Below are 11,342 nucleotides of genomic sequence, written 5' to 3' on the forward strand. Positions count from 1 at the left end.
GGCTGGTTGGCCCTCCAAAGACTTCAGGCTCACAACCATCTCCCAGACACCATGTCTCAAAAAACCATGAGAATGCAGTTTCTTCCAGCCATGCACGTGGGGAAGTTGGCAGAAATAAAACACTTCTAGTGTCCTGTGTTGCTGTGGCCTCTGGGAGAGGGGGATCTACTTTTCAAGTCTTGGTAGCAAGAATAGAACCCCAGTGTGTGACCTACCATTGGTCAATCCTACCACCTAAAGTGGGATAGAATAACAGAGATTATGAGAGCTGGTGAGGCACCAGTAGGAAACACAACCTGGTTTCATTTCTGTGTGTCAGGGGACTGATGGGGCAACTATTATGGTAGACAGGGAGGGGAGCAGCACATGGTGCTGTAATTACACCTTAGAAAGGATGTGAATATGACTTTTCATGCTACTATCAAATAGAAATGCAGCATCTTCCTGTTATAGCACCTCCAAATCACCTTGCAGAGGTGGACAGGTATCAGCCATCTTCTGGAGAGGCTCTGGAAGGAGATGGAGAGCCTTCTTTGGAGATAATATCAGCCACGTCAGACACTGCTTCTCCGGGTCCACCTGTGCCAACAATGCCTGCAATAGGGCGTGGGAGGCTCCTGGGCCATGACTCAACATGGGGCCCAGCCTGGAGCATTGAGTCACTCAGTGCCATTGCCAGTGGAGAGGACAAGCCACCAGGCACGTCACAAGCAGCAGCCAGTTGCCCTTCTCCATGCTCTCTTAGCCCTGCCATCTCTCCATCCGCACAGCTCGTGGCTGCCCTGCAGGCAGCAGGGACCTGAGCAAGGAGCCCTGCCCTTGTCCTGTCAGCAACTCTGAAGTGTCATAGCAATTAGAAGAAGGTGGAGAGGTGTCATATTAGTGACAAGAGCACAAAGTGGTCCTTATATTAAAATTATCCCAGCAAACTGAAAAGTGCATTGACCAGTTAACAGCTGGAGGGACAGAAACCTTATTTTTTCTTTCTTCTTGTTGTTGTAGTGTTTTTTTTCCCCTTTTCATTGTGGAGGCTTTTCAGGTGGGCTTTTCAAGAGGATATTTTTTAATAGCTACTATTTTATTTTATTTTATTTTTCTTGTTCTCTCCATTGGTGATCTCAGAATGGCAGAGTGATTGAGGTTGGAATGGACCTCAAGATCATCTGGTCCAGCCCTCTGCTCAGATAGAGCAGCTGCATGAGGCTGGGTCCAGCTGAGTCTACAGGACCCCTCAGACCTTCCATTCAAAACTGCTTTCTAGCCACTTGGCCCTCAATATGTGCTGATTATTATTGCATTATCACTTGTTGAGATTCCCATCTGATCATTTCTCCAGCCTACAAAGGTCTCTCTGAAGGGCACCGTGACCAGCTGGCCATCCAGTGTCTCACAGGCTGTCTGAGGAATGGAAGATAACCTCAATTTGAATCTAACTTTTAAGCTCTTCCTGGGCATGATGAGTGCCACTGGTCCTTTTTGGGGCTGTAGAGGTGACTAAGGCCCTAAAGGAGAACTGTGGCCACTACATGCAAGGTGTTTTCCATCTTGGGGCCTGGACTTCCCTGATAGAGGAGTTCAAAATGCATTCTCACCTGACCAGCCCCAAACATACTGTGAGAATTATTTGCACAGAAGGCACAGACCAGGGTGGGGGGGAATGTTAATTTGGAAAATGAAGAAACGAGGAAAGATGCTCCAAGGTTAATGGATCTCACCTTGGAACTCAAGTCACTGTTATCATTCTTTGTCTAAGCTGCACTGCTTAGACTGTGCTTTGGTGGCTGCCTGCTGCTCTGTAGGAGACAGAACAGTGTCAGGAGAGGGGGTCTTGTTCACAGTCAGTGCACAGCCATTGCTGCCAGCTCCCCGAGTTGTGCTGGAAGAGACAAGCATGCTCTTCCTCTGGAGCTTTATTTTCAAGGAGCAAACTGGTGACCACTGTTGGATATCAGTCTCAGGTCTCTGCTGCCTGGCAGCTGCAATTGCCACGAGTGGGAGCAGGTGCCCTGAGTTTGTGGGGACCACAAGATTGAGACCAGGTTTTTTTCCCATCCAAGGTCTGGCATGACCTGCATTGCCCTTACTCTGCATGGTGTCCCTGAGACCATGGGCAAGGAAGGTCTGGCACTTGGAGTGGGGATGATGGGGGTGGGATAGTGACCCAAGACAGACAGTGGGGTCACGCCAGCTCTGCACTGTTTGCTCATTTCAGGTGCACTGGCCTCGCTCAGCCGAAATGCAGTCCAAACAGTACTGGATCTGATGAAACTGGGGCTAAAAGGAGAACTTCTCCAGTCATTGCCAGGGCTGAAAAGCAGCCCTGTGTTATGGGCCGTGGGAACACCAGGCAGCTGTCTCTGCACCCGCCCTCTGCTGCTTATCGGCAGTGCAGCAGGAGCATCTCCATTTAGAGATGTGTTTGCTTTGCCCGACTGTGGCAGAGTGATAGGGGCTGCAGCGAGACATGGGAGCTCCTGCTGCTCCCCACTGCCAGTGGTAGTGCTACAGATGCCTCTGTGCCCAGGCAGACCCTCACTCCTGTCCCAAAGCTCCACTGGTTCCAGCCCACAGCCGTGTGCCCACCTTCTCTGTGTCTTCAAATGTGTCTGCGCTGCTTGTATTTGTCCAGTCCACCCCACCCTGACCTCCACCATGGGGCATGGGAAAGCCCCCTTAGCACCTCCTAACCTCTCCACCTCTTTGAAAAGCAGAGAGACATGCTCAGATTTTGCTCAGTCATTTGCAAAATCCCTGCACCAGGGTGAAAAGCTGGTCCTTCGTGTAGTGCTAGAATTGCATCCCAGCCTTGGCCCCCTCAGCTCAACCCCCTCCCCTGCAATTCCTTGGCCAACTTCAGGAATAAACAGCTAGCTAATGGCAGTGCACTGGAAGGGCTGATCTGGCTCAGCGTGCCATAATCACAGGTTATCAGGCACATTGATCCTGTTCCCACTCTGAGTGCTGCTGAGAAGGCTGCAGCATCCAGCAGCCCCAGAGACAGAGCCCCATGGCAGCCTCCCAGAGCCTGTGGGGCAGGGAGGCCTTGCTTAGGATGGCCCAAGATTGGGGCTAGATGCCTGGTTTGCACTGGGATGAGGGGGATGGATTTTCTGCATTTTGGATGCCCTTTTGAAGCACTGAAATGAGGGATCTGATGGGGCATTACTTACTTGCAGTGCTGCCCCTCATCTGCCAGGTGGTTTCCAAACTGATGGAGAGCTTTGATTAGTTCATGTTCTCCCACAGTGCTGCCATATTTGTGTCTCTCAGGGATCAAAAGTTTCCCTGAGTTTTTTTTAAGCTTCCTTTGTGGAGATGCTACCCAGCAGCCCTACAAAATAAACTATATTTATTGTGCAGAAAACTACTGTAAGATGTGATGCATGAGGACCTAAAGGGTGAGCTGACTGCGGTTGTGCTGACACCGACGTGATAAGACCTTTGACACCCAAAATAGTAACTTTCCCAGTATGATTAAGTTAATGCTGAAGAAAAAAATGGAAAATATGACAATCCAGAGAAAGATCTTTGTTTTTTTAATCATGAGAGCCTTTGTTCATCCCGATCATGCTAAAAGACTGACTTGGGAAACAGAGATTTGGTTACAGTCCTGAAGAGCTAGATCTGTAACAGCCAAACAAACCTTAGGAAAGTGTTAAACTAACCTCTTGCCATCCCATTATCAAAAAGAAAAGAATAAAAAAGGAGATAATCCTTGTTTAAATATCACAAGCAGCAGCTGAGTCAGTGGGAGCTTTAGACTGGAAATGTCAGGGAGGAATTTAGATTTTCAGAGCAGTTGCTGCTCTGCAATTATCATAAGTCACTTACAAGGACCCCTGTCTCTTTGTTGCTCTCAACCACTCGTCTGCAGGGAGGGGGACAGAGACAAACCACATGGCCCTACTGAGGACAGATAAGGAAAGCCAACTCCATCCCACTAAAGGCACAAGGCAAATCCCTCCAGGCTATGGCCGGGCGGGTCAGACTGGGCGGGGAGGAAGAGGACAGGGAGCTGGAAGAAGGCAAACCCAGGAGAGAAACAGGGAAGCAAGATGAGAAAGAAGCTTGTTGGAGAAAAAACCCACGTGTTAGTTCCTGCATTTGTTTGCTTCTGGTGATGTTTGGTGGGTAGGAATGACAAGGGAGGGAGAACAATTAATATCTGGGGGGTTTTTTAGCCTCTTCTTCTTCTGTGGTGCTTTCTCTCCTCTCCCAGTGTGCCTCGTTGTCATCTAGCACGTCCCTGATGTAAATTAAATAAATGAAAGTACTATTAACTCTCCTGAGGCAGGCACTGCCTGCACCAGCAGGGGAAGGATGAGCACTCAAAACACGTAATTTCCAGCACATTAAGTGATGCAGAGACATGCATTTTTCCAACAGGTACATCTGGGAAGGCTTCCTCTGTAGGGCTGGTTTTCCCACCTGTCTTTTCTCACTAAAATGGGAGGTTTCCAGGACCAGTCTTGCCCAGATGCAAGGTAGAAGGACCTCAGCCATGCTGTGCTTGTGGGAGTTGGTAGGGGTCTGCCCTGCCTTCCTGGCCAGGGACAGGAGGTACCCCTGCTCCAGCTTTCTGCTTTGTGGGATGGGTCATCATTTAATCTTCAAGTGATGTTACCCATTCTGGTTAGGACACTTCGAGCAAAGGGAAACGTGACTTTCCCCATGCCCATTGGGCTTTCTCACCAGTACTATTAAAATATATATGTCCTACTGCTGACCTGAACTTTTGTTCTATGCTTAACTTTTGGCTTTTTGTTCTCTTCTCCACTAGATTGAAGGATCTGTAATTGTAGAGGACAGTCCTATCATTGGGAGGATTAGAAACGTAATCTCATAGACCCTACTTTTCCATTGCTTAATGGCAGAATTACTGAAGCCAGGCATATTGTACCAGTATAGATCTCAGACCCTTCTGTTTCTTTACTTTCCATGACTGTGGATCAATAAAACATTGTTGATACACCTTGAAGATCAGAAGAGAAGCACAGGGCTTTGATGAGTCATCCTCTTAAGCCTGCTGGGTGAAATGAACCTTGTCATGGGTGATACGTTTACATTTATACTCCAAAAAGGAGAGGAAAATATTTTCTCATGCTCTTTCCCATACTGCCTGTTAGGAATAACAGATGAGAACCTGGATATGAATCAACAGGAAAGCACCGACCTTGCTGTGAAATGCTGGTGACAATTTCCAATTCAGAATCGTTTGTGCCTCTGTAAAAGATCTCATCCATTGGATGCTGAATGCAAAACACTATTCTGCCTATAAACAGAACAATGAATAAACATTGGTATGAAGTCAATATTGTGACATTTTCATAGGTCTGAGACTCTTTGTGTGACTCCTAATGTTAAATACACATCAGACCTTTTGTTTGACAAGCATGGTTTTTATTCTTCAGTGCCTGAGGAGAGAAAGAACCAAGTGGGTAAGGAGTTGATGATTTTTTTCATCATTCAGCACAGAGTTGCATTTCACTGCTCCACCTTGCTGACCTGGAGCTGCTGTTACAGAGATGAGAAAGGCAGTAAAAGGAGGGAGAAGGAGATGTATCCATGTCAAAGGAGTGACATATTCATGAAAAAGGAGAGTGTTGGGAAAACACTGACGAAGCACTGACAGAAAGACCTTTACTTCTTCTAACATAATTTCTTCCACAGCTGGAGCAGCAAGGGGAGGATGAACAGGAAACCAAGGGGAAAACAACACTCGGAGGAACAGCACAAGAGCAGGTGTGGGGTCCAGACCCATCCGAGCCACCCTGGGCAGCAGTGTAGGTCCTAACAGTCACAGGAGGCTGATGGCAATGGGTCAAGGGCCCTTCTGGTCCCTCTGTATCAGCTTGGGCTGTGCTAAGACCACAACAACACACAGTGACGCGTGTTCCATCCTTCTGAAAGGGTGATGGGAACTTGCTTTGGATCCCTCACCTGAGCTTGTCTTTCTCTGTTCTGATGCTGCCATGAGTTAGATAAATTACTCCATAGTGTGGGTAGATGAACAAGAAGGTTAAACTCATCAAGCCAGATACCATGGTCACTTGCTGTGAAGGGACTAAATGCACCAAAGGCCACTTACAAGAATGACTTAATACAGTAGGAGTGGGACTTTATGAACTTGGCAATAAAATGGGGACATGTCCTCAACTTTCTCTTTTCATGTGGTGAAAAATTTGGAGGATCTAAGTCACTGCAAATATTTGACTGCTGGGACTTGCAAGGGTCTGGAGAAAAAATAAGCAGCAGTTTTTCCACATGTCATCTGAAGGCCTCAGGGGCAGTCAGACTACAGGCAAGAGGGCTGGAAAGGAGTTCTTTACCTGTGCAACCTTTTTTTGTTTTCTCTTCCAGAAAAGCAAATTCACTGTCAAACTCAAAGTTCAAAAATTCTGTGCCAAATCTCCCTACCATAATTACCATTTCTGGAGGGTTTTTCCACCTCTCTGAAAGTTCTTAGAATCCTCTTCAGTCTTTCCCCCTTCTCAAAAGGTTTGCATTTATTTTACTTTATTTTTTAAAGAAAGGTGACTCCAGGAGCTGGGAGTAAAATATTTGGTATCAAAGCCATAAATTAAAATCACAAGGACTGGTAGTGCCAGAGGAGACCTGTTGCAATACACATAGGCTACCTTTCTGCATGAAGGTGACCTTCCCTGGTGACCTTGTTAAAGAAGTTGTCTACAGGTTGAAATACAATGTGCCAGCAGTGTCAACAATTAATTTTACAACCCCATGAGATGGCATGCTCCAAGAGATGTGGCATTGGATTCCACCACTTGCTCCTGTCTGCTTGCTGCCCACATTTTCCAAAGAGAAAATTGCTCCTAAGTGCTTCCCCATTGATCCAAGACAAGATGGTTGTTTTGGGTTCTGCTGTGGCAGGTGAATCATCAATATATTATTACTGAATTTTTATTTGTTTGTTCCATGTTCATTTCTTGAAAGAGGGAGGGGTAGCTGCTGCATTTGTTTCTGAAAACTCAGAGCTAAATTCTCAGTTGCTGGTGAGAGGCTGATTTTTTTTTCTCCATCCAAGCAGCCTCTCTTCCCTCTGAAAACTCCCCCAGTAATTCACTATTTTGCTGGAAATTAGGTTATTTTCCTCTGAAAAGATGATGGTTGTAAAAACTTTACAGAATTGCATTTTCAATGTTCACCAACATGAGGAGATTTTATGGGTTTTGAGGCAAAATATGAGCAGCATGAGCACAAGATTTTGAAACTGAATGTGGAGATGAAAACAGAGTTGTGAGACCACCCAGCTCCATGCTTCAAAATGGGGAGCAGGAGGTAATTTTTTGTGGTTCATAGGAATATTCTCAGATTAGCTAAGATCCTGACCTGGCCTTCTGAAATGTGAAATTTCAGACAAAGAGGTTTGCATTTAGCTGCTGAGGGTATTGGCCTTGATCTGTAAGTCATTGGTTTGCATCTGTGGAGCAGATCTATCCTGTAAGCTATGCTGTGAAAAAGTGCTGACACAGATGGAGGCAAAAAGGCACTAGAGAAGGTTGCACAGCTCTGCTCCATCTTCTCTCAGAAAGCATATCTTCTGCCATTTAAAAAAATAATAATTATTATAGTATTTATTTAACATAACTGGCTGCTTTGATTTTGCCTTGGGATTTACCCACTGGCTAGAGGAACAACCCCTGCACAGGAGGTCTTTGTGTCTCATTGGTCCCCTCTGCAATGGAGGGAATGAAGAGCCAAGACCCTACATCTGTCCTGTCCACTGGACCAGGTCTGAAGCTCCTAAACCTCAGCTGATCTGGCAGATTTTTTCTCCCAGAGCTGGAGGAAACATCTCACTGAAGAGCTAGCACACCTTTGCTGCTTGCAGCCCTGCTTCCTCTGGGCTCCTTGGTTGTGAGGGAGTGTGAGCACGGAAGTCAGTGTTTTCTAGATAATAGGAGGCTGCAAAGTTAAGAGGGAGATGAGGATTTTAATTATCTCCTTTTTTTTTTTTTTTTTTTTTTTTTTTTTTTTTTTTTTTTTTTTCTTTTTTCCTCTGCCACTGCCATAGTCCTACAGAGGCTGCAATGACATGGAAGCCTGAGGTGTCATTATGGGTTATTAAACTCCTTTGTGTCACTCAGGGGTTTTGAATGGAGCTGCGAAAGGAAAAGAAAGAGCCCACCCTTTGATGGAGCTGGCTAACCCCTCTGTAATTGCTTCATGTGGCAGACTGTAATTATTCAGGCTGTGAATGGGAAGAGGGAGAGAGTGTGGGTGAGTGGGAGAAAGAGCAACAAGAAGATCTCAGCACTCCACAAGGCCACCAGGATTGCGATGGCAGGTGGCAGCTCACCCTCACATCTGTGTGCACTGTCCCTTTCTTTGGCCCTTGGTGGGGCACTGTCACAACACAAACCCTGTTCCTGCAGCTCCCTGGGCTATGGCAGAGAGCCCCACCTATGCCAGGCTGGGCTATAAGTGTCTGTGCACCTGATTTACCCTGGGACTTGTAGCAAGACCACAGGCTGTGGCATGGAGATCTCTTCCACTCCCATGATCAAGGACGGCAACTTGGCAGATGGGGTTTTCTACTTGGTCGCTATACTTGGGGTGCTTGGGAATGGTGATTATTGGAAACAGTGTTTCAGGATGCACAAAATGACTATGTGGATCCAGCCAAAGGAGGTAATATCTTGCTCTTCTCTGCACCATCAATCCTGCATCCAGTGGCAGGTGAAATGAGCCTCTTCAGGACCAGCAACACTCTGCATCTTGTGGCCATCCCTGGATCCTTGCTGGGTCTGCTTTACCCTTGATGGAGGCACAGTCAGAGCTGCCCAGTTTATGTACTTTTCTGACTGGGGACTAGTGCAGTGAAGCAGTGTTTGCTCTTTCTGCTTTATGTTAGATTAATCACTTAAAACACAGCTGGATACACATGGCACTTGCACACATTCAATGATGGTCGTATGGTTGGAGAATGAGAAACAAAGCAGAGATGAAGAGCCATCCATCTTGTATTTCCTTCATAAAGCTTCCTAAAGGCTCATCTTTCTCATTAGCAAATCTGGTATTCAAGCACGACAAAAGCTGAGACAAGCCAAGCCTAGCTTGGTTTAACCAAACAGGCTCACACCCCCAGAAGTCATGTCAGATAGCAGCAGGACTTATACATGGTACCCGAACAGGTGGTTTATACAGGTGTAGACACATGAAAAGATGAAAACCTCCAAGCTGTGGGTAGTCTCCAAAAAGGTGGGACTTTCACTGGGAAATGTGTGAAGGAGTTCTGCACTGGACTAGCTGGGAAAAAACAATGGCTGTCCTCTTGCAGCCATGCTGATAATGCTGCTCTGAAGGATGCCCACCTGCTGCCTACCTTCCTGCCCAAAAGCAGAATCGGTTGCCAGGTGGTTTCTCCCAGCTCACCTCCTCTGTCAGCTCTTCCAGGACAGGAAAACCAATCTGATTTTTCCACTCTTACCAGAGGGAGCAAGTCTTACCATAGCTCATAGCAGTCTGGAAGTGCTGCCCTTGGTTGCATGGAAAGCAGGACTTAACTTTGGCTGTGTGCATCCTCTGCTGGAGAGACAGGGATGGGGGCATGACAGATTAGCAGGTCTTAAAGAAGAAAAGAGTTGCATGCCTAATTTGTAATCCATATAAAAAAGAGGGATTAAAAAAGCAAGGGCTTTGGGATGAGGTTAACTAAGTAGAAGAACTGATGAGCTTAAATAAAGTACTGAATTTCACAAGGAGAGAAACAACAGTAATGACACAAAAGGAAAACAGGAAATACTTTCAAAGAAATTCCATCTATTCATACAATAGTTTTAAAAACTTGTCTGATGTTATTGGCTTTTCAAAGCAAATGTTCATCAGAAGAGCTTTCATATGTATCTCTGAGTATGTTGCAGCCTGCAGGAAGGCTGACTGGCTCGTTCTCTTCCCATATTTACCAAAAGTACTTTAGCAGTTTCTCAATTCTTTACATGAATTGACATTTTAAGGCTATCCTTTCAGCAAATTGATTACAGATTTGGATAACTGTAACTTGCTTTGATGGGTGATTTTAGGTTTATCATCCCTGGCAAATGCAGTTCCAAAGAGACCTTTAAGTGAAATCAGCTATCAAAAATAAAAGGTCTAGCAAAATGGTTTCTCTTTCTGATTTTAAGGTAAGAAAACAGTATGAAGGAAAAGAAATAAAACTCATTGAATAATCTGAAATTTGTCTTTGTCCTACAACTGAACTGAAAAACTAAAAAAAAGAAGCTGAAATTCTATAGCCTACAAGCTGTTTTAAAGGTGGTGCAATCCAGAAGGTAATCCAGAATCAAAAGTTTCTTTGATAAAAATATTCAAATGCTGTTCTTGTAACTCTCCTCCTACTCAAGTCCCTTTTCCTTCCTATGTGAATTCCCAGTGAAGCTGGCTCGGTCGTGGCAAAAGCTTTCATTGACAAAGCTCACATTCTAACAGTGTATCACATGAGCAAAGTCTCCAAATCATTTTAATTAAACATTTCCTGAGTATTTAGCCTAACTATGGCTTTCTGCCCTTTACACCTTTGCAGCTTCATTCTAGACTAACATCACCATTGCATGAAATGGCCTCATGTAGCTGTAAACCTGCATAGGACAACGACATCTACTTTTCTTTCTGTGTATGTTTACTTCACTGGCATCAATGGAGTTACAGAATCCCCAGTGAGGGCTCTTTGTTGATGTGTAACCTGAAAGATACGCAAATAATATTTTTGTGGCCTCTTTTGGAGTTGGCTTTTCTTCCTGCCAGTTTTCATAGATCACCTTCAGAAGACCAAGATGGTCTTAGTTTGTTTTTAACTCATGTATTTCCATGTGAGTTCTACTTCCTACATTTTAGGAAGCACTAACAGCAAAGAGGATTCAGTCTTCCTAAGGCTAGATACTGGTGCAACCTAGAACAGACACCTGCTTGTTAGAAGGAGTTGTTTCTGAGAGTCTAGTGACTTACTGCTTATCTTTAATCTCCTGATATCAGACAGGGTGCTGAAGGTAAACTTAAAACCCCACAAAATCCAAAAATTTTCCCCCTTGGTCTCTATAGAGGGTCAGATCTCTTACAGGCTGAAAACCGGGATGAATTGCTGTGATTGACTTCTGAGGGATTGTCTGGGGTGGGCACCTGTCTTCACACTCAGTGGCTGTGATTGGGGTAAGATGGAAATGTTCCAGTGTGGTAATCAACATCATACTACTTGGAAGTCCTGTCTATGAGATCCCTGAGAAAAGCCTTGCTTCAAAAAAGTCAGGACAGGATGTGGAAACATGAGACAACATGGCTGGCAATTTGCATGAGATCCTAATCTTCTTAAGTTTCAAGGAAATTTT

This window comes from Chaetura pelagica, unplaced genomic scaffold (assembly GCF_000747805.2).
Source record: "Chaetura pelagica isolate M959 unplaced genomic scaffold, ChaPel_1.0 scaffold28, whole genome shotgun sequence".
Classification (NCBI taxonomy): domain Eukaryota; kingdom Metazoa; phylum Chordata; class Aves; order Apodiformes; family Apodidae; genus Chaetura; species Chaetura pelagica.